Source organism: Lynx canadensis, chromosome B3 (genome assembly GCF_007474595.2).
Source record: "Lynx canadensis isolate LIC74 chromosome B3, mLynCan4.pri.v2, whole genome shotgun sequence".
Classification (NCBI taxonomy): domain Eukaryota; kingdom Metazoa; phylum Chordata; class Mammalia; order Carnivora; family Felidae; genus Lynx; species Lynx canadensis.
Genome location: NC_044308.2, coordinates 6,410,323 through 6,418,232, shown reverse-complemented (window position 1 = coordinate 6,418,232; position 7,910 = coordinate 6,410,323). Strand labels below are relative to the sequence as shown.

General features: G+C 49.4%; 1 protein-coding gene across 1 annotated transcript in view; it reads left to right on the top strand.

The window, feature by feature from the left end:
* The first annotated feature begins 684 nt into the window (after positions 1 to 684).
* Positions 685 to 7,910, top strand: part of ABHD2 (abhydrolase domain containing 2, acylglycerol lipase) — a 105,645-nt gene continuing 98,419 nt past the window's right edge. Inside the window, exon 1 of the mRNA XM_030317409.1 lies at positions 685 to 785. The gene's annotated coding sequence lies outside the window, so the exon portion shown is untranslated. The remainder of the gene's footprint in view (positions 786 to 7,910) is intronic.

Here is a 7,910-nt window from a genome sequence, read left to right as displayed (position 1 = left end):
TAAGTGCTGAAAGGGCAGTGGGACAGTAACAGGTCCACACTGCCCAGCACGTCCCCATCACCCTAACCAGCTGCAAGGGGCCAGAGGCTGATGCCTCCACATCCTTTCTTCTCTTTGCGGCTCGGTGATTCACCAACCTCCTTCCTCTCCCGGTTATGACCGGTGTCTTGGGCTGTGTTCTGGGCTACAGGTGAGTTAGTCGGTAGGCCTGGAGCCACCAGATTCTGCAGCTGAGCTAACCACCAGTTGGCCTCCCTCCGCTCAATTCACAAGACACCTGACCTTACCCGGCCCCCCAAACAAGCTCGCGGTCACAATTGTCTCCCTTTCTGCACCCCGCCCCCATCAACAGCAAACACGACGCAGCTTTTAGCCCACCTCCCTCTTTCCCCACTCCCTCCGCACTGGTCTCATCCAATAGCGTCTCAGCCCACAGGCTAAAGACGTCAAAGGTAACCAACTGTGGAGGAGTTCCTCGCCGAGGGTCCCGCCTCCACCCTGAGAAGCAGCTCTGCTGACCAATGGATTTCCCGCCGGGTGCAATGAGCGCGCGGGGCTCCTAGAGCAGCGGCTTGGCCGCCCAATGAGCGGGCGGGTTCCGAGTCAGGGGCGTGGCAGAAGCCGTCGTCAGGGGCGTGGCGGCAGTTGCTTGGGCGGGGCCGGTAGCGGCGGGAGCTGCGCTGGCCAGGGGTTCCGGCTGCATTTCCATGAGCGCCGCCGGCAGCCGCGGAGCTTCGGGAACCCGGCTAGGGGCAAACCAGGACGCGGTAGTCAACCACGCGCAGGTAAAGCCACGGCCCGGCGAGCTCCGCTAAGCCGGGATCGCTCCCACGATCCGTCGGGCCAGATCCCTGAGCCCCGAGGTCCCCGTCGTGGCTCGGCCCATCGCGCCGCTGCCTGCGCCTCGGATCCTCCGGGGCCTGTCACCTGGCGCCGCGGGGATCCCGAGGGCCGGCTCGCCCAGTGGCTGGGAGGGAGGCAGCCTGGACCGCGGCGCGTGGGATACGCCTTTCTGAAAGCTCTTCTTTGTCCCCTCCTGCCCCGGGTACCGAGGTTGGGGCATCCCTGACTGCGGCCTCCCTGCCGGCTGTCTCTCCATTGGTGCTCACTCTTGGGACCTCTGGGGTTTGGGGAGGGGGTCTGCCGACCCAGGCCTGGTGATGGAGGTCTGGGATCCGCACCTGGAAGGAGAGGGCCGAGGGGCCTGTTTACAGCCCCGGATATCCGAGGGGCCTCTGCGTTGCAGGGCTCCAGCGGTGCACCATGGATCGGTGGGTTCAAGTTGTAAGGAGGCAGCTTTTGACCCAGTTGGAGGCGCACTTACTGAGCTTGGCCCCACGCCAGGCACTGTTCTAGGCGCTTCGTGGGCTTTCCCTACAGAGAGCTGTCCAGCAGCGCAGGCGGCTGCCTGTCCAGCAAGGCAGCCAGTGCCTCGACCTTGGAAGTGTCCAGGCAGAGGCCAGATGACAGCCACCTGTCAGGGATGCTTAGAAAGGACTCTCAAAGGGGGACTGCATGACCCACCTGGAAGGTCCTCCTTCACTCACAGATGCACTCTGGGTGACCTTTAAGGCCCAGCTTGAGAAGGATATTTCTGGGGGTCTGTTAGTTTGGAAGTGGGTGTTGAATTCACCATAATGCATTTTGTGGTCTCAACTCTGAAGAGTGGGTGTTAGCAAAGAGAATGGAGTATGCCAAGAAGATAAGGTTTATTTAGCCACCGCGAAACTCTGTAACTGGGATTCCCTTGCCCTCCATGTCTTCATCTCCCCAGTTCCTCTCTTTTGGTTGCTCCACCTCCAGTGTGTCAATTTCACCTGCATTTCCGGTAGCCAGATGGGAGGGTAGATTCCAAGAACTGGCTCATGAGAGGGGCCCGGGATTGGTAGGTTTAGCACAGTTCACGTGGTCTGCAGCGAGAGCTTTTCGAGGGCCATTTCATTACAACCGCATTAAGTCGAGTCCAGAAGAGAAACCGTACAGTACCCCTTTCATTACTCTCTGTCATTTGCCTGAATGGAGGGGACATAATAATCTTCCGAAGGTCAGGAGGCAGAGAAAGAATCTTAATACAACTTGCTGCCTGTTTTAGGATGAAATAATCTTTGAATATCCTGGTCGGAAAGCAGACCAGGCCATATACCGTAGACCGTCGGCACAGATTTGGGGCAGCTTCGAGCTGCCGAACCCTTGGTTAGAGCTCGCCTAATCTAGCTTTTCAATGCACAGGTGAGGAAACTAAGGCCCGCAGAGGTCACAGGGCTGACTGGTCATCACGGAGCCGTGACTAAGGGGTGATCTGCTAACCCTGGATTTAGCCAATGCCTGACTCGTATTTCTCTGACCCTCTCGGTGTTTAAATTCTAGGGGAAGCCAGAAGGGTTAGGAGCACAGATTTTGGATTGGAATCCTAGCCCTACGTCTTACAATCTGTAACCTTTGACCAGTTAATTAACGTCTCTGTGCCTCTGTTTGCTCACCTATAAAACAGGAATAATAATGGTACTTAGATTAGAAGGTTGTTTTGAGGTTTACATGAGTTACTGTATCTGAAGCATTTAGAACAGTGCCTGGCACATAGTAACCACTCTTGATTTGCTAAATTTGATGTTCAGTTGCCTTTTCCACCCCCCCCCCATATCTACCATCCAATATTTTCTATCAGGAGCTAATTTTTTTCCCTGTCCCCCCTGCCCCCAAGTCATCAAACGTATTCCAGATTTCATTGTAACAGAGACATCTGTGGGGGTTTCTAAGTCACATTGCATTTAAAAAAATTTTTTTTCTTTTATTGAATCATGTAATTCATTTCCTCTGTTAGTCCTCCCTTTGTAATTACACTGCATTTAGACCACAGATCTCTTTTATTCTCTTTAAAAAAGGGAGGAAGAAATCCTTCCGAGTGATCAACAAAGTCCCTGATAATACCAATCTTGACGGCATCCTTCCAAATATCTGTTCCCTCTGTGCGGCCCTCCTGCCCATTTGTCAGTGTGATGCAGCTTGATTATAAATGGATGAACATTTTTAGATGAAGATTTCATGAGCCACTGTATTAAGTGCTTTTTGGAAGTTCAAGGATCGTGTGTCAAATGCATTTAAGCAAGTTACTTAGTCATTGGAGCAGGGGGAGCACCCGCAGCGCCTGTCTTCCTCGGCAGAAGCACAAGCGTGTGACTGATTTCTGCTGGGAATGTAGCTGCTTCACTGGTTTTCCCATGTTTTCCCAGTTCTTTTCTCGGGCTTGAAATAAACGAGAAAGTGCAGTGGAATGACTTTTCCTCTCGTTTTAGTTGGGACAGTTCTCTTTCCTTCCCTTCCCTTTCCTTTCCATTATTGCTTTCATGGTTCTGATAAATATATCTTATCTCACTTTGCCAGCCAGTTCCCTTTTTTTATTTTTATTTAAGAAAAAAAAAATTTTATTCTTTATTTAGTTTCAAGGGTGAAACAGAGAGACAGAGAGCAAGCAGGGGGAGGATCAGAGAGAGAGGGAGACACAGAATCCGAAGCAGGATCCAGGTGCTGGGCTGTCAGCACAGAGCCTGACGCAGGGCTCGAACCCACGCACCGCGAGGTCATGACGTGAGTCGAAGTCGGACGTTTAACACACTGAGCCACCCAGGCGTCCCATCCCTTTTTTTTATTTTTTAAGTTTATTTATTTATTTTGAGAGAGAGAGACAGAGAGCAAGCAGGGGAGGCGCAGAGAGAGAGGATGGAAAGCAGGCTCCTTTCTGTCCACGCAGAGCCCGACGCGGGGCTCACAAACCGATGAGATCATGATCTGAGCTGAAGCCAAGGGGCTGACACTTAACTGACTGAGCCACCCAGGCGCCACAGTCAATTCCTTTCTAATTGGAAGATAACCAGTCACCTTTATTTCTGGCAGGAATCTGGTCACTTTTGGTTTTACCTTCTCTGTTTTTATGAGTTTTCTAGAATGAACCAAAGATTATCATATTCATTGATCGACACCTTCTTAAGGGTTGATTCTGAGTTTGGGTTTTTTGTTTTGGACGTTCTAGAGCTCAGCCATCTTAGAATAATTGTTTTCGTTCCTTTGTGTGTTACTATGGGCCCCTTTTCCCCCACCTTTCTTTTCCTGCCTAAGGCTTCTCATTCGCAGTTACTCCTTAATTCTTCCACTTACACCTTCCTCCTGGTAATCTCTGAAAGAGCCCACAATGAATATGGTGGTTCCCCTCTGCCCAGAACATGAGGTAATTTCTTTGGTCCTGTGGAAGACAGAAGTGGAGTCTGGCTTCCCTTTTGCCTAAAACCTGGTTCTTTATTAAAAACCCTAGCAGGGAGACTTCCAAAATAATAGAATTTCATGTGGCAGAATTTCTGCTGTGATCTACTGCTAACATTATTCTGGTTTTTATTGCAGTGTGGGTTTTGAGTACTCCTTGACCAATTTGAGCGTGTAGATGACCGGGGCATGCGGTGTTTCGGCCTTCTGGTCCCATTTTGGGCCAAACGATCCCCAGGAACAGAGCGCTGGAAGTTCGGGCTGCCTCTTGATGTGGTCTGGCATGAGAATTTTGTAGGAGCTTTTCATGTCCCAACCTTTTTGGCCCCCCGTGGACATCTTTAACCCCTGTGCTGCTATTTTTGTGTCGATGTCATCGTGCACGCTGACGTCATCTCCCTCCAGGATCATTTTTCATATCTGCATATTTATTTGTGTTGTCTTGGTTCCAGGGCATCATGTTTTTTGGATTAAGTGGTTTCTTTTTATGAAATGGCTGGTGCGCGGACAGATGATCAGACCCGTCGTTATCTGTGAAGCTTGTGCCTGGGATCCCGCTGCTTGCGAGGCTTGTTACACGAGGGCCCCATTTTCTGATCTTTTGTCACAGTAGAGTAGCAGACAGGTAAAGAGCTTACTAGAGAACTGGAACGTTGATACCCGTGGGTTTGCCTCGTTTCTGATTTTCTCTTGTCTTTAAGAAGGGGTTCATTCAGTTCAACAAGTGGAGCGTGTGGTGTGTGCCGGGAAAACAGCTGCCTGGACGAACGCGTGTGTTGGGTTTGCTGCATACAGACGGTTTTGTTGTTATTTTACGTTGAGAACATTTTTAACGGTTTTTAATTCAAATTTGAAAAATCGGTAACGCAGGATGAAAGAAAGCGTTTTGAAGGGCGCCAAAGAAGAGACCGTAGACTCCTCTCGGTCCACCCCTGACCCCTGCCACCTAATGTTTTCCACCAGCGTTACTGATTTCTTCATCCTCCAGAGGTGTTCCATGCACAGCCAGGGTATTTTATACGTCTAGCAGCGAATTCATCATGAGTATCCCCTTCCCTTGCACACAAACGGTAGCGTACTATACATGCTATTTGGAACCTTGCTTTTCTTTTTTTTTTTTTTTAATGTTTGTTTATTTGTTTTGAGAGAGAGACGGAGAGAGAGAACCCGAGGCAGGCTCCATGCTCAGCACAGAGCCCAACGCAGGGCTCGAACTCACGACTGACCGTGAGATCCTGACCCGAGCCAAAATCAGGAGTCGATCACTTAGTTTAACCAACCGAGCTACCCAGGCGCGCGACCCTCAGGGGCATTTCTTTTACGAAGGTGGTCTATTTCAGCTGTCTGCTTTCTGTTGCGAAGGATGCTAAGGACCATCTTATTTAGGCAGCAGCTTTGCATGGAGATCCTAACACGTTTTGTGGATATTTAGGGGCAGCTCTGGTTCTTCTCTGCATCTTGTAGCTGTAAGCCTGAGAAGAGGCCAGGTGAGGTGGAGGGCTTCTCCTAAAGGTCATCCTATGAAGGGAGAGTGGGAGCATTGGAGGGTGAGGAACAGTGACCCTTGGCCCTTCACCTTGCCCTCAGGGCACAATGTGCTGGAACTGCCAGGGGAAGCTTGCTGTGTTTTCTCTGGTCTCCAGAGAAGACTCCTGGACCTTCGTGATACACATGTCAGCACCTCTGTCACGCCTAGCCCTGTCTCCTGCACCGTGGCACGGGCTCTGTTTGTCCTTGCCTCTGAGCATCAGGAAGGAACTGTGCACCTCACTACCGGACTTCCTGTTTGGGTAGCTTTGCTAAGTGCCCCACCCCTTGTCTCTCACCCCAGGAAAAACCAGCTCTCCCACCTGTGCCTCCATCAAGCATCTTTCCTAAAGCAACATTCAGGAATATAATTTTTGTTGTTCTCCTTAACAGTGTTTCCCAAATTCTCTAAATCACTTTACCATTTCCAAGGTCTGAACCCGACACGGCCTGGCCAAGCTTTCTCCGGCGGTGACTCTAAGAAGGGAGTTTTGGGGTTCTTCATATTTGAATTTTCTAGGGCTGCACTTATGTTCTATATAACTGCACTGAATTAAACACGGTCTTCTGGTCTTCTGTGGCTCCCAGGTCTTGCCTGTTCTGTTTCCCTCTTCAAATGTATCTGAATCTTCATCTTGCTTTTATTTACCTCTGAGTCTAATTTAAAACTTTATTTGTTTGTTTGTTTGTTTATTTTTGAGAGAGAGAGAGAGAGATGGAGACAGAGTACAAGCAGGGAGGGGCAGAGAGAGAGACAGACAGACAGACAGAATCTGAAGCAGGCTCCACGCTCTGAGCTGTCAGCACAGAACCTGACGCGGGGCTCAAACTCAAGAACCGCGAGACCATGACCTGAGCCAAAGTCAGATGCTTAACTCACTGAGCCACCCAGGCACCCCCCTCTGAGTCTAATTTGGAGTCACCGTGAAATCGAATTGAGTCTCCAAGATCTTAGTTAGCCAGTCTAATCTGGAGTCATTACTTTCTGGTCTTTGCTCAGTGCTGGGAGTCCACATTATCTGTCAGTCATACCGTAGATACATGTTACGGGATACAAGGGAGTGGCTTTATCAGTTGTGCTTTTTCCAGCCTCCTGGGGGTAACAGAGAGAGAAACGTTGAAAATCGCCCCATTTGTGCACACTCACCCCTGGTATGTATTTATGTGCTATTCACTTACTCCTGTCAGAGCACGAAAAACCAGGAAGTCCAACATAGGATTGCCACATGTTAATCTTTTCAGGTAAGAAACCAAAAAAGCCCTGTCATCTCCTATGTTGCCATCTTTTCATTTATTTACTTGTTTGTTTGTTTGTTTATTTATTTATTTTTAAGTAAGCTCTGCACCCAATATGGGGCTTGAACTCATAACCCCGAGATCAAGAGTCACACTCTCTGCAGACTGAGCCAGCCAGGCACCCCTATTGTTGCCATCTGTTAAGAAAAGATATTTTAGGGGCGCCTGGGTGGCTCAGTCGGTTGAGCGTCCGACTTCAGCTCAGGTCATGATCTCACGGACCGTGAGTTCGAGCCCCGCGTTGGGCTCTGGGCTGACGGCTCGGAGCCTGGAGCCTGCTTCCGGTTCTGTGTCTCCCTCTCTCTCTGCCCCTCCCCCGTTCATGCTCTGTCTCTCTCTGTCTCAAAAATAAATAAACGTTAAAAAAAAAAAAACATTTTAAAAAAAGAAAAGATATTTTAATACCAGAAATATGGGAAGGTCGGTGTCCCGGGATAAACAGAACGGGTTTGGAATGCTAAAAAGCTTGAGCTAGTGGAAATGGAATCATGGCCTGGAGAGAGCCCGAAGAAGAGGACTTTGGTCAAGGAGGTTCCACTTTTCCGGGTTCCTTAAACAGTGCTGGGAAACCAGGCCGTTCATGTAGCCTGGCTGGCCTCCCCGTAGCATCGTTTGGTGTGGGTTTGTGCCTGGTGTTTTAAGGTGGTGTGGACTACACAGCGTTGATAATGCAGTTGTAGTATCTTAGAGTGATATGAGCCAGTCCTGGAAGTTGTTCTTTGACTCTGTGAGGTCTTGATTTGTTTGTGTCTGAAGTGCCATGTTGTGGTTCTTTTTTGTTTGTTTGTTTTTTTAAGTTTATTTATTTTTAATTTTTTTTCCTAATGTTTATT